General features: G+C 40.9%; 1 protein-coding gene across 2 annotated transcripts in view; it reads right to left on the bottom strand.

Annotated features, from left to right (window-relative positions):
• LOC124143898 (sex peptide receptor-like) overlaps positions 1–22,742 on the bottom strand; it is a 213,342-nt gene that overhangs the window by 110,321 nt on the left and 80,279 nt on the right. Inside the window, exon 1 of one of the 2 annotated variants that reach the window (XM_046513065.2) lies at positions 8,385–8,525. The exons of the other annotated variant lie outside the window; for it this stretch is intronic. The gene's annotated coding sequence lies outside the window, so the exon portion shown is untranslated. Of the gene's footprint in view, positions 1–8,384; positions 8,526–22,742 lie in introns of those variants that run through there. 2 annotated transcript variants of the gene reach the window in all.

Below are 22,742 nucleotides of genomic sequence, written 5' to 3'. Positions count from 1 at the left end.
AGTTGTATAGAAAATGTGTACCGAACAAAAGTATGTCTGTTCACGCCAGCAAGTGTGAATGTTGTCAGCCAAGTTCTACCAATATCAAAGCAGCTTGTAAGTAATCTTCAAGTTAGATGGATAGAGAATGTGTACCGAACAAACGTATGTCTGTTTACCCAGCAAATATGAATGTTTTCAGCAATGTTCTACTTATATCGAAGCAGCCTGTATGTAATCAAGTCAGGCAAGTCTGAGTGATCTCAGCACCACGGTGTGAAGATGCACAATCACTCAGGTCCATCATCGTAATCCACATTAGTCTCACACCCAGCATGGCTTCTGTGACCTGAGGATACTGAGGACCTGTAGACCTGGGGATACTGGGGACCTGTGTATACTGTGGACCTGTGGATACTGGAGACCTGTGGATACTGGGGACCTGTGGATAATGGGGACTTGTGGGTACTGGGGACCTGTGGGTACTGGGGACCTGTGGATACTGGGGACCTGTGGGTACTGGGGACCTTTTGGTACTGGAGACCTGTGGGTACTGGGGACCTGTGGGTACTGGAGACCTGTGGGTACTGGGGACCTGTGGATACTTGGGACCTGTGGGTACTGGGGACCTGTGGGTACTGGGGACCTGTGGATACTGGGGACCTGTGGGTACTGGAGACCTGTGGGTACTGGAGACCTGTGGGTACTGGAGACCTGTGGGTACTGGGGACCTGTGGGTACTGGAGACCTGTGGATACTGGGGACCTGTGGGTACTGGGGACCTGTGGGTACTGGGGACCTGTGGGTACTGGGGACCTGTGGATACTGGGGACCTGTGGATACTGGGACCCAGGGGTCCGGAAACCGTCATATGCGCCGGACATGTCTGATTGGGAATCTCAAATGTCCGGTTTAAAATATTGCTTACCGGACATTTAAATTTTTCTGTCAGGACATTTTCAAAAGTATTGTCCGGACATTCTTAAATTTTGACCGGACATGATCAACAGTTAAGACTGAGCAGTGTCTGTCTGCAGTTGTAACACAATGAAGATTATCTACACTGACAAGCTTTGTTTGTTTTGATTGCTGTAAATACATCGTACCTACATGATAGTCCAACCAGTCAATCACTGTAATAGGCAATAAACTGAGTTGACACTGATTAATCGAGGATTAATTACTGAGAACATCTTGTTAATTTGAGTGAAAGGTGTTTACAACTGAACATAAATACCTTGCATCATTGATCATTGCATCATCTTGTTTTTAAATAATCTTTAGTTTAAAATTATTTTTTCCTGTGAGGTCACATGATAACCAAATATGGGATAATAGTCTCGATCCAAATGTTACAACGCGTACACTTGAGCAGACTCATGAATATAACTCATGAATATTAATTAGACCATTCACTACGTTAACAGATCGTTATTATAACAGAAACAAACGTATGTTTTCGAAGTATATCTAAAATGATATTATTTGTTATTAATTGTCCGGTGAATTGAACAATTTAAATTGAAACAATTCATAATTCATCATATTATGAATACGTAACAACTTGTAATGTGTGTGTGAAAAGTCATCTTACAATACGCTATTTGAAGGGGGCGTGGCCTAAATTCAAATGTCCGATTGGGATTTTAAATTTTCCGGACCCCTGCTGGGACCTGTGGATACTGGGACCTGTGGACACTGGGGACCTGTGGGTACTGGAGACCTGTGGGTACTGGGGACCTGTGGATAATGGGGACCTGTGGGTACTGGGGACCTGTGGATAATTGGGATCTGTGGGTACTGGGACCTGTGGGTACATGGGACCTGTGGATACTGGGACCTGTGGATAATGGGGATCTGTGGATACTGGGACCTGTGGGTACTGGGAACCTGTGGGTACTGGGGACCTGTGGGTACTGGGGACCTGTGGATACTGGGACCTGTGGATAATGGGACCTGTGGATAATGGGGATCTGTGGATACTGGGACCTGTGGGTACTGGGAACCTGTGGGTACTGGGGACCTGTGGGTACTGGGGACCTGTGGGTACTGGAGACCTGTGGGTACTGGGGACCTGTGGATACTGGGACCTGTGGATACTGGGGACCTGTGGATACTGGGGACCTGTGGGTACTGGAGACCTGTGGATACTGGGACCTGTGGATACTGGGACCTGTGGACACTGGGGACCTGTGGGTACTGGAGACCTGTGGGTACTGGGGACCTGTGGATAATGGGGACCTGTGGGTACTGGGGACCTGTTGATAATGGGGATCTGTGGGTACTGGGGACCTGTGGGTACTGGGGACCTGTGGGTACTGGAGACCTGTGGGTACTGGGGACCTGTGGGTACTGGAGACCTGTGGGTACTGGGGACCTATGGGTACTGGAGACCTGTGGGTACTGGAGACCTGTGGGTACTGGGGACCTGTGGATACTGGGGACCTGTGGGTACTTGGGACCAGTGGATACTGGAGACCTGTTGGTACTAAAGGACCTGGGGACCTGTGGGTACTAAAGAACCTGAGGACCTGTGGGTACTAAAAGACCTGGGAACCTGTGGGTACTGAGGATCTGGGGATACTAGGGACCTGTGGGGAATTGGAAACTATTTACTGTTTCATTCATACATATGGCTTATGTCTTCTTGTCTGACATGTAGGATTGCACTACTACTTTGACCAGTGCTGACACTGATCCTGTCACAGTGTGACCATATCCCTGCTGAGTGGCTACTGCCCACATCACATAGTGGAGCCTTCCCACTCACCTCACATCAATACATCAACTCAGCAAAGCATCAGTGGGTGGATCCTTATTTATACAAGGAGAAAGTGTTATTTCATGTTTCATTGGTATTGTCATGACAAGCCCAAGAAGAAAGGTTCCCCTGTCATTGATGAGTTTGTTCCATGACATGACAAGAGTTACCTCCTCTTGCTCCATGAAAAACTGGACAGCGGGGTGCCGTTGTACAAAACAACCTTAGCGCTACGACTGTCTTTGTTAAGGTATGGGAGTCACAATCACCTAAGAGCTTGGATCACTTTGTACAATGGAACCCTCAGTTGTAGCAACTCTCACCTCATGAGTCAGTGAGGGAGTGGGTATTGTTTTACACTGCTTTAAGGTAAAAGATCTGATAAAGAGTGAGTGAGTGAGTGAGTGAGTGAGTGAGTGAGTGAGTGAGTGAGTGAGTGGGTGGGTGAGTGAGTGAGTGAGTGAGTGAGTGAGTGAGTGAGTGAGTGAGTGAGTGAGTGAGTGAGTGAGTGAGTGAGTGAGTGAGTGGGTGAGTGAGTGGGTGAGTGAGTGTCAGTATGTTATTCCAGCAATATCACGGCGGGGTCTGATAAAAAGAAATAGATCACATGAACAGTACTGAAAGTTATACAGCACGTTTTACAGACACCATTTCATGCAAAATTACAGCTTCATCGAACCAGTGTTTCTCAGTGAGTGAGTTGGGCTTCATGCAGGCTTTATAACAGTCAAATCAGTCATATCACAATGTGTAAGCATGATGTTGGAGGAATGGAGAATTTGATGCAGACATTTACCACTGTGATGAGTGAATAAGTGCTTTGAACTGTATTTCAGGTGTATCATGACGAGTCAGCTTAATGTGGGAGGAAAGCCTGACGTGTCAGATGTTTACAATGTTTGTGAAACCCACAAGGGATATGTTGGATAAACCTAGAAACATAATTAAGGCAAATAGGGATTTGTGGTTTGAGAGGAAATGTTGACAATGTAAACGTTTCTGATGGATGGATGGACTGACAAGTGAGGTGAGGTGAGGTGAGGTGAGGTGAGGTGAGGTGAGGTGAAATGGAGTTTAACGTAGCGTTCAAGATTTTTGCACTTATAAAGCAATGTGCATGCATGTGTGCGTGCATGGCTGCTTGTATTAGTCCGGACTGATGCTTATTTGGTAGTGCTAGTCGACTAAGACACCATGCCACAGTTTAACATGAATACTCAGACACAGTATACTGACTCCAAGCTGACCAATCCTTGTTTTAGCCCCTTACTGCCAAGAACCAGGCAGAGTTACAACAAGTTCCATCTTATAACATCTTTTGGTCTGGTTTGGGGATCAAAACCCTCGACCTTCCGTTCTCCGAGCAGACGCTCTACCACCAGACGGCTGACTCAGGTGGACTCACAAACGAGAGACAACATGACATAAGCTCACAGAAATTCAGTCCAGCTTTATATGTTATTATGCCATCCCTCACCCCTTTAAGATGAGAACATTAAATGATTCAATCCTAAAATTATTATTGCTTGGCCAATCTGGACATGATTCTTGTGTTCACCAAAAACTGTCTACAAATCCCTGCTGAGGAATTACTCCACTTGATGAAAGCCTAACAGCCTGTAATGTGTTTCTTGATGAAAGAAAATGAAGGCAACACCTTTTACTGTTTGACAGACAGATATTAAACTTTACAGACCACGGGGGACCGGTTCAGGGTTGTCTGGTGCAACTGTGTCACAGAGGTGCTATAATCGGAAGAATGACAATGATGGCATTGATAGGCTTACAAACATTACATGACAATTGGCTTTTTAATGAAAGCTTCCACTGAATCAGTGAGATTGTCAGTGAAAATAAACAACAGTTATTACTTTCATGCTTTCATAATTCATTGTGTGGGCCAAGATTAGCCAGAGGCTGTCAGTGTTCCATCAGGTGACGGGGGCAAGAAGTAGCACTGAAACATCGGTACAATGAATAAAGAAATTCTTTTCCATGAAAAGTGTCACGTATTCAGCCAGAAACTGTCAGTTATGCATGTTTAGAATTGGTGTACATGGAGTGGACTGGGAATTTACTCTCAGTGATGAGCTAATGCTACAAGATATTGATGAACAGATACGTGAGCCTTTTGCCATGTTTGAAATGATTGTGTGCCATTCAGGATTGTCTTGTGCCACGATGATTTCATTGGTTTCTTTGTTGCTTGGATGCTTGGTTTCTTATAGTTTCACAGAGGACATGGGTGGCCCAGTTGTCTAAGGCATGGCAATTCCGTGCAGAGTTGCATCCCTTAGGTGTGCCAGGAACATATGATCTCGAGTTCAAATCTAAGGCATAGCTATTCACCGTGCAGAGTTGCATCACTTAGGTGCCCCAAGAACCTATGGTCATGGGTTCGAATTGTAGATTGGCACAATTCGAGGTCTGCAACATCCTACCTGTGCTGATGGGTTTCACCAGAGTTGTTGTAAATGCCTGCATCACTTGTTCAAAGAGGCATTTAGCCCAACTCACTCACTCACTCACAATAGTTTGCTAATGGCTGCAAATTTCCAATGCACTGAACGTATTTCAATACTGCATTGAATGTTTGTGTCATTTATCAACTTCATTTTCAAGTTAAACATGTTCTCTCTATCAATTCTTTTCCATAAACTAAAATTTAAACTGTGAAGTATTTAAAACCATAACTTAATAACATCGCTTGTTTAGTAATGATTCAAAACCAAATTATTTGAACTATGCATCGAGACTGTTTGTCATTAAAGTATCAAAAATTGAATGCACAGAAACTATCACCAGTTCTGGGTTTGATAGAAAAATTATTCAAATTTGCCTGACCTTAATAACTAGAAGCTTTGCATCAACATGCCTGTACGGTGATCAGATTTGAATAAAAAATCCTCACAGTTTGACAATCCTCAATGGCTCAAATAAACTAAGCCTGAATTAAGTGGAACGAACTCTGCAAATAATCAATTAGGCTCAGGAATTGAGCAATGATTACACAGAGGACATATTAAACACTCATATTAGAGTCTTAGGAATAATTTCAAGTATTTATCAGTTGGGTGAGTCCCAAAACAGTAGTGCAAACAGATCTATAAAACTATAAGAATTAGGAAATGAGGATTTCTCCAGAAGAAGTAAAGGGTTGTTCAGTAATGGAGTTGCACCATGCCATCCCGGAACAGGGAAGATGTCCTACTAAACCTTTTCGGTCAAGGCGCTAATTAAAGAGCCAGTGCCATCCACCAAACCTGTATTAGTATGCTGAATTCAGCATGAACTCTTTAATTAAAGAGCCCTATCTCAAGCTAACAGTATTTTGAGATGGAATTCAATATCACCTATTCCATCTGCAGGGTCACGGAGGATTAAGAACACCAGTGTCTGAATGGGACCCAATTCTACTAGTCAGCGATGTTAAGGAGAAGCTCTTAAAGCTGTATTTTTTAACCTCACTTAACTCTTGTCCTTGATTTAAAATGTAATGATTTATTGAGGCTGAGGAATCAGACATTTCCCCTCACCCCCAGATTAGGTTAGAATATTGTCCCCTCCCACGACCATTATTTACCCTGTGTGAAAGACATGTATGGCACCGATACACAGGAAAATTGAAGCACTGTGACCACACATTAAAGTCAGTGGGTTCTCTGCTCGCAATCTCGCACCACAAACACCATACCCATTAAGTCTTTAAGCAAAGAATTGTCACTATCTCCAAACCCAAAGTCAATCATTTATCCAACGAGTTTAACACACACAAAAACTGGTTCTCCCCTGCTTCTGAAAAGGTGTTCTATCAAGGCACTGCCAATCTCTCTCGGAACATGGTTTGATGGTTCTATATGTTCTGGCAGCTCTGCTGACAATACAACCCTAAAGAGGCTGTGCCGACAATGCCGCCCTGAAGAGACCAATGGGACTTTGTGTAAACTGATCTAAAATCCTTCAAGTCTAAATCTTGTAAACCAGGCCAGTAAACCTACAAGTCAACATTGGAACTATGTCCCCTTGTGTGGTGGATGGTGATCACATCAACGCTATCAGTCTTTTACTTTATGATTGTTTCCAGGCTAAATTGACAATCAATGTCCATCTTGATGTCTTTGTTGCATGATGAATGCCCTGGACTATAGACTCGGCCATAAATTTCCCATAAGACAAATATTTGTTATGCTTCGCTTGTGCCATTTTAAAGCTACTGGAATGCCTGTTCCATTCACAGTTCAGAATACTAATACGATACTTATAGAATAAAACATCTTATTGGGTTTGGATTCTAAGGTCAATGATAATTCAGCAATGTCCACTATTAATCTTTGTGGGAGGCACTGTTCCCCTGACAGTACTGATAATTCAAACATGCAACCACTTCACAGGACATGCAAAGGATCAATTTTCATGCAACTTCTTGCAGTTATGACACATATAAATTATTATTCATGAAAAATATGATAATTATGATTTGTGATTATATTATGATATAATATTTATACTATGTTTTCATATAATAATTAGATCCACAACAAGTGTATCATGGTGTAACATTTATATAAAATTTCATATACTTAAACAACAGCAAGTAATACACATTTAGGATCCAGGAAAAATGCAGATATAAAATATCAGTCGTTTCAGTTATAGCTTTTTAGATAGGTGCTAGCCTAAGGTAACAAGAACCCATCTCCCAGACATACTATTCAATAAGACAAAAGATATGTCTACATAGTTTTATAGATTGCCTTGAACTATTTTATTTAAGTAAATCTGTCATCACCTATATTAGAATAACATTCAGCAAATACTTCAATTAAGACTTATTAAGGATTAGCCCCATACAAACTCGTCTATAGTGATACATGTTCCATAATCTCTATCCAAGCACCCAGTAAATATGTCAACAAGATTAGTGCCAGTCCAACAGTATTAGGTATTCCCCTCTGTCTCGCCGTTAACCGTAGGGAACACCCCATTGTGTATCAACAACCAATCATATTCCTTTTTATTGTTCTAAGTTTTGTTAATACATACAGAAGCAAAATGTTAAGCAGGAGGGGTTTGACGCTCAAACCAAGCAGACCTCTCACCTGTGGCCCAGAGGGTTGTACCGACTCTCTGTGGCACCATCATTACAATAAAATTGTAATTAGTCTCCTGTGACTACGGGTCTTTGCTGACTAATTCACCCAAGAAAACCAGCACGCCATTTGGGAGGTTTCAGAACCATAATAATTATATAATAAAATGTTTATATTATAACTGTCTTAACAAACAATGAGTGAGTGAGTATGGTTTTACGCCACTTTTAGTAATATTCCAGCAATATCATGGCGGATTTTTAAAAAATTGTCAAAATAGCAGCAACTGCACAAATATTACACAGCTAAATCTTCAGTCACTGTGAGGGGACATGAATTATTCTCAGTAGTAACCAAAATCCCAAAACCTTTGTTGCCAAGCACAAGACCAAATCTATTTACAAATTAATTAATTATGTCTATTGATCAATTGAAGGTGTAAAGCCCCAAATAAATAAAACAGTATAATAGTTGTGAAAACATGTACACATAAATGTCTCCAATCATTTGATAAAAAGAGTCTTCAAATAAACATGATAAAAACAAAATATTACCTGTAGAAGTCAGCAAAAACCAATCCTTTTAAAGTATAGATGCTCTTTGATTGACTATGATTTCAGTTCGTACATCTGCCTCGGATGAAACACAAATGATGAAGTAAGTCCGCTGTTTGAGAAGTTACTGGGTGTCCATACACTTAGCGAGACTGCCACACTCTGTCACAGCTGTCGACAGATATGCCTCTCATTGCATCTCGCAAACAACGACTGGTCGAACATTACAATCAATCAGGGACCAACTCCAGCGAGCACTGTCAAGTAGGCATGCAACTCCCACATCCCAAGCCCACAGAATCCCTGTAATCAGCCGTTTCATTCAGTCAAAACAAATTACCTGTGAAATTTTATTATATTCATTGGTTTCATTGTGGTTTCTAGGAAGCAGTTCCGATTCCACTGACCATTTCCTTGACGAATAAAACTAATACAATTTCTCTTCGGACAAGGACAGTGTACATATAAGGATGGGGAAATTAAATATGCACATCATTGGAGGCTCATAACTTGTGTATTTGAAGGATAATAGCACTGGTCACTTTGTGAGCTGCCATATTAACAAGGACAATGTAATAAAACCTAATCAGGTAGAAATTATAGTGGACTGATCCTATGCAGGATGAGGACCTGCCTAATTGATGGCTTGTTTACCATGACAACAACAAAATTGTGAGCAAATGTCAGTGAGCGAGATTGGTTTAACAACACTTTGAACAGTATTGAGTGAGTGAGTAAGTTTGGTTTTACGCCGCTTTTAGCAATATTCCAGCAATATCACGGCGGGGGACACCAGAAATGGGCTTCACACAATGTACCCATGTCGGGAATCGAACCCGGGTCTTCGGCGTGACGAGCGAACGCTTTAACCACTAGGCTACCCGACCGCCCTTGAACAGTATTGCAGTTACATTATGGCGTACCAGCTTGATGTGGGAGGAAAGCCTGAAGTAACGTAGGTCTCAAACATTAACTACTTGCTGAAGCCATGATTGGGTGCAGGCAACCTCAGCTGTAACTGCAGGCAACCTCAGCTGCTTCATGTTTTGTTTGTTTGTTTTTTGTTTAACGCTGCACTCAGCAATATTCCAGCTATTTGTCGGAGGTCTGTAAATAATCGAGCCTGGACCAGACAATCCAGTTATTGACATCATGAGCATCGATCCACGCAATTGGAATACAATGACGAATAGATCTTTTGTATGGTCTCTGCATGCATCAACCAAGTTTGAGAGCCTGACCACTCAATCCCGCAAGTCGCCTATTTGCCTTTTACAATAAGCATGGGTTGCTGAAGACCTATTCAACCATCTACTTCACGTAGTTACAAGTAAAAATTCTAAAATTAATAAATATAAAAAGTTAATGTCAGGGAATAACTAATCTTGATTATCAACGGAAACCAATTCCACTGGGCGTACAAGGCAGTGAGAATTATATGAAAGGATCACTGAAAATCAGAGATAACAGCTGTCAACAGATATGCGAAAAAGGGTAAGCATGTCCTGCCCTACCAGTAACACCCAACACTCACACAACTTGTATGAAACAGTAAGTGTTTGTTTGTTGCTTGAAGCCGCACAGCAGCATACTGTAAATAAACCAGACAATCATGTGATGGATCAGAAATCCAGTGACACGATAGCGTATTTAATGATTTTGCTGAAACTGAAAATGATATACATGTATAGTGTAGCTGTGTACAAAGGCGTAGATTCTGCTGCTTGTAAATAAAAAAAAAGAAATATGTTTATTTTGCAACACTGATTGGGGGTCGGTAAGAAACAATCTTGCATTTCATATCAATTTTCTAAAGATTTCCCAAACTTAATTATTATTATTTTCAATTTGGTTCGTCAAAAATGGCGATAATCAAACCTCATCCTTGACTCACTTACGTTTTCTCCTACTGCCCCGAGTTCGTGAACATTATGGGATGTTTCTACAGTTACAGAAGCTGAAAGATACATGACATATTTACATGTTTCTTGTCAGAGAGGATTCTGGGATTCCCCAAATCTTCAAGTCAGCTGAAGTTCCTCTGTTGCCATACCTTACTTTTTCAACGTATGTTTTGGATATATCATTCAGAAATGCTGCGGATGACTTCAGTTCTCCCTAAACAGGCCATAAGAAAACATTGGAGTTTTAGGATACAGGACTCATGTTTCTCCAAAAAACCTCTTAACTAAACAGCCATAGCTATTTTTCTATCATTCGAGAAAAAACACAGAGTAACTGGAGCCTCTGTGTGGGGCTGTGCTCAACAAAATGTCAAACAAACAAGCGATGAACCCATATATTGTCAATATTGACACAAACATTTAGAAGGCCTCTCTTTTAGCCATAAATACATGAGGGTCAATTTTGAAGATGAACTAACTCCAAGGAGAGTGAACCATGTCCTATAGTCGACTAACAGGCTGACTTTAAACCAAACTGCAGCCCAAATACACATTTGTTGAGGTGTGACTTCATATCACAAAAGGCATTGTGAGATAGCCTAGTGGTTAAAGCGTTTGCTTGTCACACCGAAGAGCCAGGTTTGATTACCCACTGGTACAGTGTATGAACACCATTTCTGGTGCCCCCCTCTGTGGTACTGCTGGAATATTGCTAAAAGCGATGTAAAACCATACTCACTCACTCACATCACAAGAATGGAGGATTAGCAGGTCTTCTTAAATCCTACAAATTTAATGACAAATTTGCTGTTTTTGAAGTACATGTATACAGAACTATTTCAACAAAAAAATACTTGAAGTGAGAGACATTCAAAGTCTCACAGACTGACCGATCGACAAGAATGAACAATGCTTTTGTCTTGTTTCTTTGTTTAAAGACTTTCCTCTTTTGAACTATCAGTATCATCTTTATTTGTTTTTCATTACAGGTAGTAATTAATAGCTAAGGCTGCAAGTAGATTCATTTAGTTTATCAAACTCAAAATTTGTTTAATTTGGGTCGGCAGGTCTGTAAAGCAATAAATTTTAAATAATTCATTTTGTAGCCTAATATAAGTATTTTGTGCCCAATCACAAAATCCACCCCAAACACACACTAACAACTGCAAAAACAAAAAAGACTGAAAATAATCATCAATAGGGATTCTTCTGTTGTAACGTGGGGTGGCGCAAGGATACGTGCCTGTGTGTGCTAATGCGTGACTCTCTCCACTCTGATTGTTGAATGGGACGCGACCATTCACCAACCCAGGTTACATGTTTAATTCTAAATGAGTCATTATGTACCTGTACATATTAAGTGAAGAAAGTTTACGTCGTGTATTTACTTATTCCCACAACACTCTGTTGTTTCATTATTTATATGTGCTTGAGATTGGTGGAGATGTTAAAAACCCCAGACACACAATACAACCATTAATCTATTGATAAATAAATAAGTTGTCAATTTGAAAGAAAAAAAGATGAATATGCTTTAATGATGATTCGGGAGACAGAGATTTTGTGAGTGCTTCTGATGGAACCAATTTTGCACAATCCTTTTCTACATGATTTCAAATACCTCAGAACAGGGAGAGTGAGTAAGTGAGTGAAGGAATGAGTGAGTGAGTGAGTGAGTATGGTTTTACGCCGCTTTTAGCAATATTCCAGCAATATCACAGTGGGGGACCCCAGAAATGGGCTTCACACATTGTACCCATGTCGGGAATCGAACCCGGGTCTTCAGCGTGATGAGGGAACCCTTTAACCACTAGGCTACCCGACTGCCCCCAGTACAGGGAGAGATAAACAAGGCATTTGTCACTCAGACAAACTCCGATAAAGAGATTAGTATCTTAATTGCATAGTAAAGCCAAGACCAACAGAGATTGCAAATCTATATCTGCCTCCATGGCACTCCCTGTAGATTAGCCTGGTCAGATGGGGGATTATCACTGCATACTAAACACCTCATCACTGGCTGATGGTGGAGTAGTTACCTCAATTGGAAGATAATTGGATGCACATTTGTCAATAAATATGTTATAGATTTCATTGTCCTCAAAGGTGGAGACAATCTCCTGACACTCGTCACCACAGCAGAACAGTGGTATCAACATGATGAACAGCAGGAACTACACAAATAACAGATTATCTTGTTCCTTGTCTAAATAAATCAATAGAAGTGAAATTCCAACAGTAAGTGAGTGCATGAGTATGGTTTAACGCCGCTTTTAGCAATATTCCAGCAATATCACGGCGGGGGACACCACCAATGAGCTTCACACATTGTACCCATGGTTGGAATCAAACCCGGGTCTTTGACATGACGAGCGAATGCTTTAACCACTAGGCTACCTGACCGCCCCTGAAATTTGAACAGAATACAGTGACTTGATGTCTTGTCGGTTTAACAAAAGCCGAAAGTAATGTAGGTGTTAGATGCTTACATCATGGGTATAGCACACATAGGTACTGGGTTGATAATCCAAGGATAATAATTTGTGTAAATCTAGGATTCAAACATGAGCTTTGCTCTCTGGCATGCTTTGTTTGTTATTTAACGCCAAACTCAGCAATATTCCAGCCACATGATGGCGGTCTGTAAATAATCGAGTCTGGACCAGACAATCCAGTGTTATCCACAACGTTGCATGTTAAAGCTTGTTCTGAACAAGAGTTTGTCACAGATTGACTTTCAAAATAGCTGCCTCATGCAATCGAGCCTCAATATATTCAACAGAATCAGTGGACTATTTTTAAAGAATGTTCAGCTGGAAAGGGTGGTACCTGATTATGCTACAAGCTGTTCCAGTTAAAAGATAAAAGGCATGCAACAGTTGAAAACTGGTGATATTGATGCTTGTGTCAATCATGAAAGAATTAGCATAACTTGAGGGGAAGTTTTTATGCATCACACGTTTCAAACCTGAATCAAAACAAAGAAATGTTTCTAAATGAGTAACCTATCCTACATTTCATGACCAGCATTGCTTAACTTTCAGTGAAATGCTGTGCCAAAGACAACTGTGCTGCCAGTAAATTGCTGTGCTATAGACAACTGTGCCCCCAGTGAAATGCTGTGCCATAGACAACTGTGCCCCCAGTGAAATGCTGTACAATAGACAACTGTGTCCCCAGTGAATTGCTGTGCCATAGACAACAGTGCCTCCAGTGAATTGCTGTACCATTGACAACTGTGCAGCCAGTGAAATGCTGTGCCATAGACAACTGGGCTGCCAGTGAATTGCTGTGCCATAGACAACTGTGCCTCAAGTGAATTGCTGTGCTATAGACAACTGTGCCCCCAGTGAATTGCTGTGCTATAGACAACTGTTCCCCCAGTGAAATGCTGTACCATACAACTGGGCTGCAAGTGAATTGCTGTGCCATAGACAACTGTGCCCCCAGTGAATTGCTGTGCTATAGACAACTGTTCCCCCAGTGAAATGCTGTACCATACAACTGTGCTACCAGTGAATTGCTGTGCCATAGACAACAGTGCCCCCAGTGAAATGCTGTGCTATAGACAACTGTGCCCCCAGTGAAATGCTGTACCATTGACAACTGTGTCCCCAGTGCTGTACCATTGACAACTGTGTCCCCAGTGAAATGCTGTCCCATGAAAACAGTGCCCCCAGTGAAATGCTGTACCATTGACAACTGTGTCCCAGAAACGTGGCCAACCAAGGTTGTCAGCAGCAGCTCAGATCTGTTTATTTGGGTTTCACAATTTATGCCAATGGAGAATAAAACCTGAGATAGGAAGTAAACACACTTACCAATGAGCTACCTGAACACAACATTACATACAGTAATGACTCCACCAGTCCAACAAATCAAGTCATGTTTACCGTTCTTATCTGATAAGCCATACATACAACTTGATCTGAACCTAATTGATCCATTGAGCCTTGTTCTAGCAAACATGATTACTGCACCATTGACAACATTGGCATGACAGATAATCACATCAAATAACCACCTGGCACGATAAAAAGGCTGAATTTTGCTTTGTCTGGAGACGATGCCGTCTCAGACGGCAGTCAGTATTTCAGAACCGTCACCTAAACCACACAGGTGGTTTCCTGGAAATTAAATGCAGCGATCAAACACTTCCTGATTGCTGACCATCAACTTGAGATGTCTGCCAAGTTTGCTGGCCATGATTCTATGGAAGCCATTTCTAATTCCATGCTGGCGGATACAGCTGCGCGGAATTCTGTGGATCTTCGTAAATTCAATGTTAATCGTCTGCCTTGTGGTTTTATGATGTCTACAGAAGTAAAAGTGTCTTCCCATTACTGAAGTGGAAATTAATGGCTGTATTTTTTTCTGAGTTTTGAAAAGAACATCTTCTCGATAGCAGTGAAATGATAGTGTTCAATGAAGTACCAGCAGACCTACGTTGTCCTTCACCTGCCGCCTACTTGACCTCATGTCATCATTTTATCAATCTGCAGCACCGTTTGGGGAATTTCCTCATTCATCCTTGCACTCGCACGCAAAATAAAAAAACGTGTCGTGACTACCTAATTTGTTTTTATAACCTTCAGTGCAACTACAAAGGAAACAAATTTGATTTTGATTACTGGTATGTTCATTAAAAAATATTTTCAAAGCGCAAATTATATTTTTTGAAAATTTTAAATCAATTTCTTTAGAAAGATATTGAACATTCTGGAAAACTGGAGAAAAGTTTTTAATGAGCTCGAAGATTAAATAAATCAGTAAAATCGCACCTAAAATTTTCCCATGAATCAACTGAGCTGTGTGGGAGACGACTTCACCTGCTTCTGTACAACACCTGTGTACAACACAACAAAGCAAAACAAAAAAGCATGACAACTCTTTAAATGGTATATTGTGAAGCAATTGTACAAATGACAAAAGAAAGAAATTGAAAAAAAGCAACAATTTTTAATTAAACAACTGGAAAATCTAACTCAACTTTCTTATTTAGTTATATTATATATTATTTGTTTCTTCAAAATCATATCTAGCCTAAGTTCAATGCATTTTGATAAAAATAACAACCTAAGCCTTGTAACTTGACACAATAAAAACAGAGCAACTCACAGTAACAGCTAACAACAAACAGATTTCCACATCAACAATATCTAACACAGAAAAAAAAAATAACAAGGAAATTATCTTCAAGTGCGATATCCTTCATAACATCTTCTTCAAAAATATGAAAAATTTAAAAACAAATTTAAAACCCACGGAGAAGCTCCAATGCATCCTCCTTGATTATGTTTTACTTAAAAGAGTTTGAAGACTTGAGTAAAAAGATCGCTGAAATCACCAACAAAAGCTCTGGCGGCATGATGGCCTCTGTTGAGCGGCATTTGACTGTCAGGGCATGCAGGATTCTTCATACCCAGGGATCAAAGCCGATTCAAATCCCATAAGTGTTGTGATCTTATAAAGCCAGTTGATCATTACCCTCAACTGAGTTGCGCACCATGCCTGAACATCTTTGATGCTACAGGATCTGCCTGGGACACGGGGCTTAGTGGCGTTCCGGAATAATTGCTTCAAAATTAAACTTTTATCTCCCAAATCCTGCACAGGAATCCACCGCTGACCGCTTTCTTGAGCCAGGACTCACATGTCTTGAGCTGGGACTCGCATGTCTTGAGCCGGGACTCGCATGTCTTGAGCCGGGACTCGCATGTCTTGCACCCGAAATGATCCGACTCTTGCAGGTTTACAACCACTGTATTGAGCCTGATCAACCATGTGAAAACAATGCATAGAGACATAAATGAACGCTACAATAAAAACAAATTAAGGGAAATCTGTGGTGATTTAAGTCATACAAAAACAATAAACTGTCATGAGCACTATCTAATCAGATCATTTTGGTGATTTGACAACTCATTTTTTAAACCCAACCTTTTTGTACTTGTCAAGGATCAAAGCTCCAATTGTTGCTATTAAGTTCAATCCTGTGTTAAATTACACATGGTGCCCATTAAGCACTCCTTCCTTACGATGTCCACAAAACAAGAAAAAACAATCATGGAGAAATCGCTTTAATTGGACTGGCTTGCCTCTGAGATTATGTGTCAATCACTGGGTGATGGGTGGAGAAGACTCCTTCCTTCTTCCTTCTAACGCCAGGCTCCCCGCACTGTCCACCGAGTCCGTCAAGACTTTCAGGAAATTTGTAATGTCCATGGTCTTTCAATAAAACTCCAGCTGGACTTGGATCCAAAGTAGATGCGCTAATTTGATGTTTAAGTGTTAGAACAATATTGACAATGACTGAGGAGAGCGGGATGCTTACTTCGACACACAGATGACGTCTGTCCATTTGAAGTATGCCTGCTGACTGCGTGGTAGTATATTAGGTGGCTTTAAGAAGTATGCCAGCAGTGTCCTGACAAGGATACTAAGGGCTGGGCTCACATATTGTACATATGCAGAGAATCAAAACCGAGATCCTCGGCATGACGAACTACACATTCACCACTGGGCTACCCAACAGCCCCATCTTGTGAACTGTACTTGTAGTAGGGCTGGGATAGGTAACTCGGGTACTCGGGTCAGGTGGGTACTGAGTAGGACCCAGGTACCCACAGGACTACCCGGACCCGTGGTCAGTCACCTCATATATTGTTTCATGATAAAAATTCACTTTAACTACATGGTTACACAACAAGTCACAGATAAAACTTCAGTCAACTTCAGTGTATATGCATGACAAGATCGTGTATCTAAAAACATTTTGCAAGGGCTACTGTCAAACTTTTCCCAATCAGACATTTAATACCTCTCTTGACACCTACAGCGGGTACCTGGGTACAGTCGGGTAATAGGGGTGTGGGTACCCGGGTAGTAAATTTGGACTTGTCCAAGCCCTAATATTAAGGGCTCTAAGAAGTGTTACAGAAATACTAAGGAAAGAGTTTACCAAGCATATGATTCACAAATTCTATACATGTAGGGAATCAGAACTTCAGCTTGATAAACAAACAAACACATTCACCACTGGGCCACCCAACAGCCCCTTCTTGGGCAGAGTATATGTAGAGTTCCAAGATGTACTGCAGAAATACCACGAAGGGTTTACCAAGAATAGGATTCACAAATTATACACATGTAGGGAATCAGAACTTCAGCTTGATAAACAAACAAACACATTCACCACTGGGCCACCCAACAGCCCCATCTTGTGCACAGTAGATGTAGAGCTCCAAGACGTACCGCAGAAATACCATGAAGGGTTTCAAATTACCAAGAATAGGATTCACAAATTGTACACATGTAGGGAATCAGAACTTCAGCTTGATAAACAAACAAACACATTCACCACTTGGCAACCCAACAGCCCCATCTTGGGCAGAGTATATGTAGAGCTCCAAGACGTACCGCAGAAATACCACGAAGGGTTTACCAAGAATAGGATTCACAAATTGTACACATGTAAGGAATCAAATCTGCAGCATCATACACAAACAAACACATCAACCCCTGGGCCACCCAACAGCCCCATCATGCATATCTAGTTACGAATTTTGACATTCTCACTCATAACTAGCTGAGGTAATTTGCCATTTGATAGCTCATGACCTGATAAGGTAATTAGGCATTCTGACATCTCACTCATGGTCAGGTCAGGTAATACGGCATTTTGATGGCTCACTCATGCATGACGTCTTGATCACTTCATCTCCAATACTACATTCCAAGGGAATGAAAAAGTATGTGCTTGTCTGCTTCAAATCACAGATATGACCTGTTACTGACAAACGGAACACAATCTCGACAGCGAGCGCTTAATAATATGGGAAGGCCTCAGTTCAAGATAGGATAAATACAAGCTGTTGATCGAGTAGCACCTCTCAGAACATGTCCCATTAAAATTATGTCTCAGAAACAGCAAACTGTTTAGTATTATCAAATAACATAAAAATCATTTGAACATGAAATAAAAGTCCTTTGAACATGAAACAAACGTCAATTAAACATGAAACAAGTGATTTAATAACATACATCAAACTGATATTTGTTACATGTAAATTTTCTATCTGTAGAACAAATGCCACAAGCATTCTCTGGAGCCATATTAAGAGAACAATAAAATTACATCACCCAAGACATATCATTTTGAAAGAATTAATTCCCCACAAAATATCTTCTCTAATCTAAAACTTAATTGCTTGGTCTCTTGGATAATCACCTGGATATAAATGCTATGTTATTGCAGTTGAAGAACAATCCTATTTCTCTTAATCAAGTCAAAATTGCTTCTAAATCTTTGGAAAAATAGTTTCTTTTGATGTTCTACTTTACCTTAAATCAATTTGACCAATAGTTCTGAGGAAAGTTGACAAATTCTGGACTTAATAATTTATATGTTCCACAAAGTCAAAGAAATTAACTTAACAAACAACAAACACAGATTGAGGATATTTTCAAAGAGTCAATGTCACGTGGTTTTCCACCAATAAACTTAACATGAATCCATAAAATTTCAGAAGACGTGGCCTTCAATTGTGTGGAATAATTCCAGAACCAAGCCACATGGAGCATGAAGTCTTTGAAGGCTGTGTATCGCTTTGATGGGCAAGTACTTGTGAAAAATCGTAAATAGTAAAAACATTCGTCATTTTCGGAAAACTGACAAGATTCCGGATAGAGTATAAATGAAAGCCCCAGCCGTGACAGGTATAAATGTAGTGTAATTATCTTCTCTTGAGATGTGTATGCACCTCTAATATGAAAGAAGAAAAACAGTTAAATTCCAATTTGAAGATGTTGATCAGTAACAACCGAGTGTGGGTACCTCGTGTCAAGTATTAGTCACCCTATTAGCTGTGTAAGGCTTGACTGGGTTGGGTGCATTTCACAGTTTTCAATGTCAGGGAATGAATTTTTATTTTGTTACCCAAGCTCATTAAAATCAGGGCTTTTACTCTGATATGTTACCCTTCTGCACCTTGATCTATGACATCTCCATAGAACTTTGAGTAAACCTGAGCTAACTTTGACCAATGAACTAACATGAAGGATGGGTGCCTTCTTGAGACAATCAGATGTCAGCTTTCTAAATGATTCACCTTCATTTCTTACCATATGTATGTACCATATGTTCCCATGTTTTTTCAGGTGAACATTTGACTTGCCTTTGCATGTGTTTGTGACGGGTGCCACCGGTGGGGCAGGATACGCTCACCTTTTCGTGAACACCTGGTATCATTACTATTTGATAGTGATTCATTAACACATGCTCATGATATAATCGGAATTGAACAATCGACTGCTTTATGCAGCTATTTCTATTGGATATCGAAAGGGTTTTGTCGCTTTATTCACATTGACTCAGAAAATTTCTTTTGTACAAATAAAAATGCACACAGAACACAAATATTCCTTCTACTGTACTTTCTTTTGGGTGTAGAAGGGTGTGTGACAGATCCCAAACTTTATCATGGCGTGGCTTTATTTTGTGGCAATTACAAGTCCCTGTTCATTTCACTTTCAAGACACAAATATCAAATATGTTTGTCTGAATCCTTTGCTCACTCATACATAGAATTTAGAAGCCTGTATACTGATTAAGAAAGTTCTCTAGACATGACTGACTAGGAGGTGTTCTCAGATGTTCCTGCAGAGTGGTATCGCACACAGTATCCAATGTGAGTGAGTGAGGTTGTTTTATATCTTCCTGAGGCAAGGGAGTTAACTGACTGTTAAAGTCCAGTTTCCACCCTTGCCGAATTAGGCTGGAATTTCTGGGGTCGATCGTAGCGCCACCTGTGGCTATTATGAGTTATGTCCCTTGAATGTCCCCTGCTGACCCCCTTGCATTAATTTGCTTCAAACAAAATGGCGGCGCCTAGTCAAGACAATCTCATCGATAATAAAGATGTTTATTGCAATAAAACAGGCTTTACCTCACAAAGTGCATCAAATCACTTAAGCACCTTGATTTAAAAACATGAAAAGATTTTGAAAGTATGTGTCAAGGCCCAGTTGACGGTCTGCAATTCCTGCAATTGAAAGAATCCAGCACGGTTGTGGCCATGTTGATTATGAACCGGGTGTCGATATCGTTATGGGTGTTTGACTGGACTATGCATAGACTGGCAAGTCCAGCCAAAATGTAACTCCATAGTTCCGCCCTTGCTCGGCAGGGGTGGAAACTGAACTTTTAAAGTTAGTTTACTCCCTTGCCTCCGGAAGATGGTTGTTTTAAGACTGCTGCTTTTTCAGTCCTGAAGCTGTCATATACTAGTACTACAGGCATCTGAAGCTCTGAGTAAAATATTAAAATTTGCTGTCTTCTTAACCATCAAACATGATTCTCTATACACAAAAACAATAGGAATAAAAAAAGAGTATGCCCCTCTTGCACCGATCACGTCGTATATCAAAGACTATATCAATACAGATGGGAGTGGACTGGTGATACTGCCAGTGATGACTTCACTGTTGCAACCATCACTAGTACCTCACCCCATACCTCCTGTACATGTTTTTATTGCATGATGGTTATCGCGATAGTTGTACAATGTTATACATATGATTACTCTTGACCCCTTCGTCAGTCTATCCAGACCACCTCAAGAGTCGGGTCTGAGGGTCCTTGTTTTTGCATATTGACCTCGTCAAGAGTATTTTTTTTTTGTTACACTGAAGTTCACTTTAAAGTTTATGAAGCCTTTATAACTGTCCTCTCTTTCATTACAGTAACTTAGCAGTGTACCGTAAAATGTACCAGATGTCATCTTGTTTGCTAGCAGACAAGTCAATATTCATCACGTGACAGGTCAATACTGATCATGTGACAAGTCAATACTCGAGGTCAGTGTCAGTCACAGGATTTGGGGATCTACATTGAAATGTATTGTTTCGTCACGTGGTACGGATTAACCAATGGAAATGTCAGATTCTTAATAGAGGTATAATAATGTTTTGTGTCAAAGATTGGTTGGTTGGTTGGTTTGTTGTTTAACGCCTCACTCAGCAATATTCCAGCTATATGACGGCGGTCTGTAAATAATCGAGTCTGGACCAGACAATCCAGTGATTGATATCATGAGCATCGACCCACGCAATTGGGATCGATGACATGCATCAACCAAGTCAGCGAGCCTGACCACCCAATCCTGTTAGTCGCCTTTTACGACAAACATAGTCGCCTTTTACGGCAAGCATGGGTTGCTGAAGACCTATTCTACCCCCCGAATCTTCACGGGTCTTGTGTGAAAGACTCCAAGAAGTCCATGATGGCATCACAAACCGATTTGTCTGACCAACCGATCACTATTTTAGTCAGCAGAAATGTGCGGGGACATTATACTGTTGTGAGCAATATAAAGATGTTAAAGTGAGTGAGTGAGTGAGTGAGTGAGTGAGTGAGTGAGTGAGTGAGTGAGTGAGTGAGTGAGTGAGTGAGTGAGTGAGTGAGTGAGTGAGTGAGTGAGTGAGTGAGTGTCTTTGGTTAAGCTCCTCTTTGAAGAGTATTTCCGTTACATTACAGAATGCTGAAGTGATGCAGGTCTTAGACATTTACCACACAACACAGGTATGGTGCTGACAAACCAAGAAACATAATCAGGAAAATCTGGTATTTGAACACATGGCTTCTGGCACAATAAAGAGATGCTACCTTAGACAACTGGGCCACCCGTGCCTGGCCTGAGGGAACTGACCAAAGATCTGAGGCAGTAGGATCATGTGCTGCAAATATCAGCAGTGGACAGTGTGATGTATTGTCATTAACCACGAGAGCACGAGGTGATGATGATTGGTTTTTATTCATTGATCGTACACACCTGACTTCCGGTTTCGGGTAACACTAATACCCGGATTCCATATTGTAGCGGAACACATATTCTGAGTATAATACGGAACGTAAACATTACATCCTCTTCTTTGTAGAATGTAACTTGGTAATGTTGCACATTAAATTATAACTGTCACTGGTCTCTGTAAAGTCTCTGACCATCACTGCTTTCACTTAGACAAATTAAAATTGGTCCACAGAACATATCTTGTTCACCTACAGTTCCAAATTAGACCGTAATAACAAAAACTGCCATTTTTCTTGCGGATGTAAATCACATCACAACATATGCACTCTGATGAATTTCAGGAATTAAAATCAACATTTAACAAAAACCCAGCAAAAATATGCAAACACAGTCACTGTTTGTTTGTTTAAAGAACCAATCTATCCGGAACTTTACGGACACGGGTCGATCTGCGGACTATAGTATGTTTATCTGGACTCGAGCGACTTGTATCACGTTCGACTACTGTCTCTTTGACATCGACAGCCGTTGATGGGATATCAGACACTTTGACATCACGCGTACCTGCCTGGGTCGACACGGGAATGTCATGGGTCGGACTGTACATCTGCTGTCTGGGGTTGTGCTGGATCACATTCTCAGGC

Source organism: Haliotis rufescens, unplaced genomic scaffold (genome assembly GCF_023055435.1).
Source record: "Haliotis rufescens isolate VD_foot unplaced genomic scaffold, xgHalRufe1.0.p SCAF_12, whole genome shotgun sequence".
In the NCBI taxonomy this organism is placed as follows: Eukaryota; Metazoa; Mollusca; class Gastropoda; order Lepetellida; family Haliotidae; genus Haliotis; species Haliotis rufescens.
The sequence above is the reverse complement of the archived record's forward strand: the minus strand, read 5'-3'. Positions and strand labels throughout refer to the sequence as shown.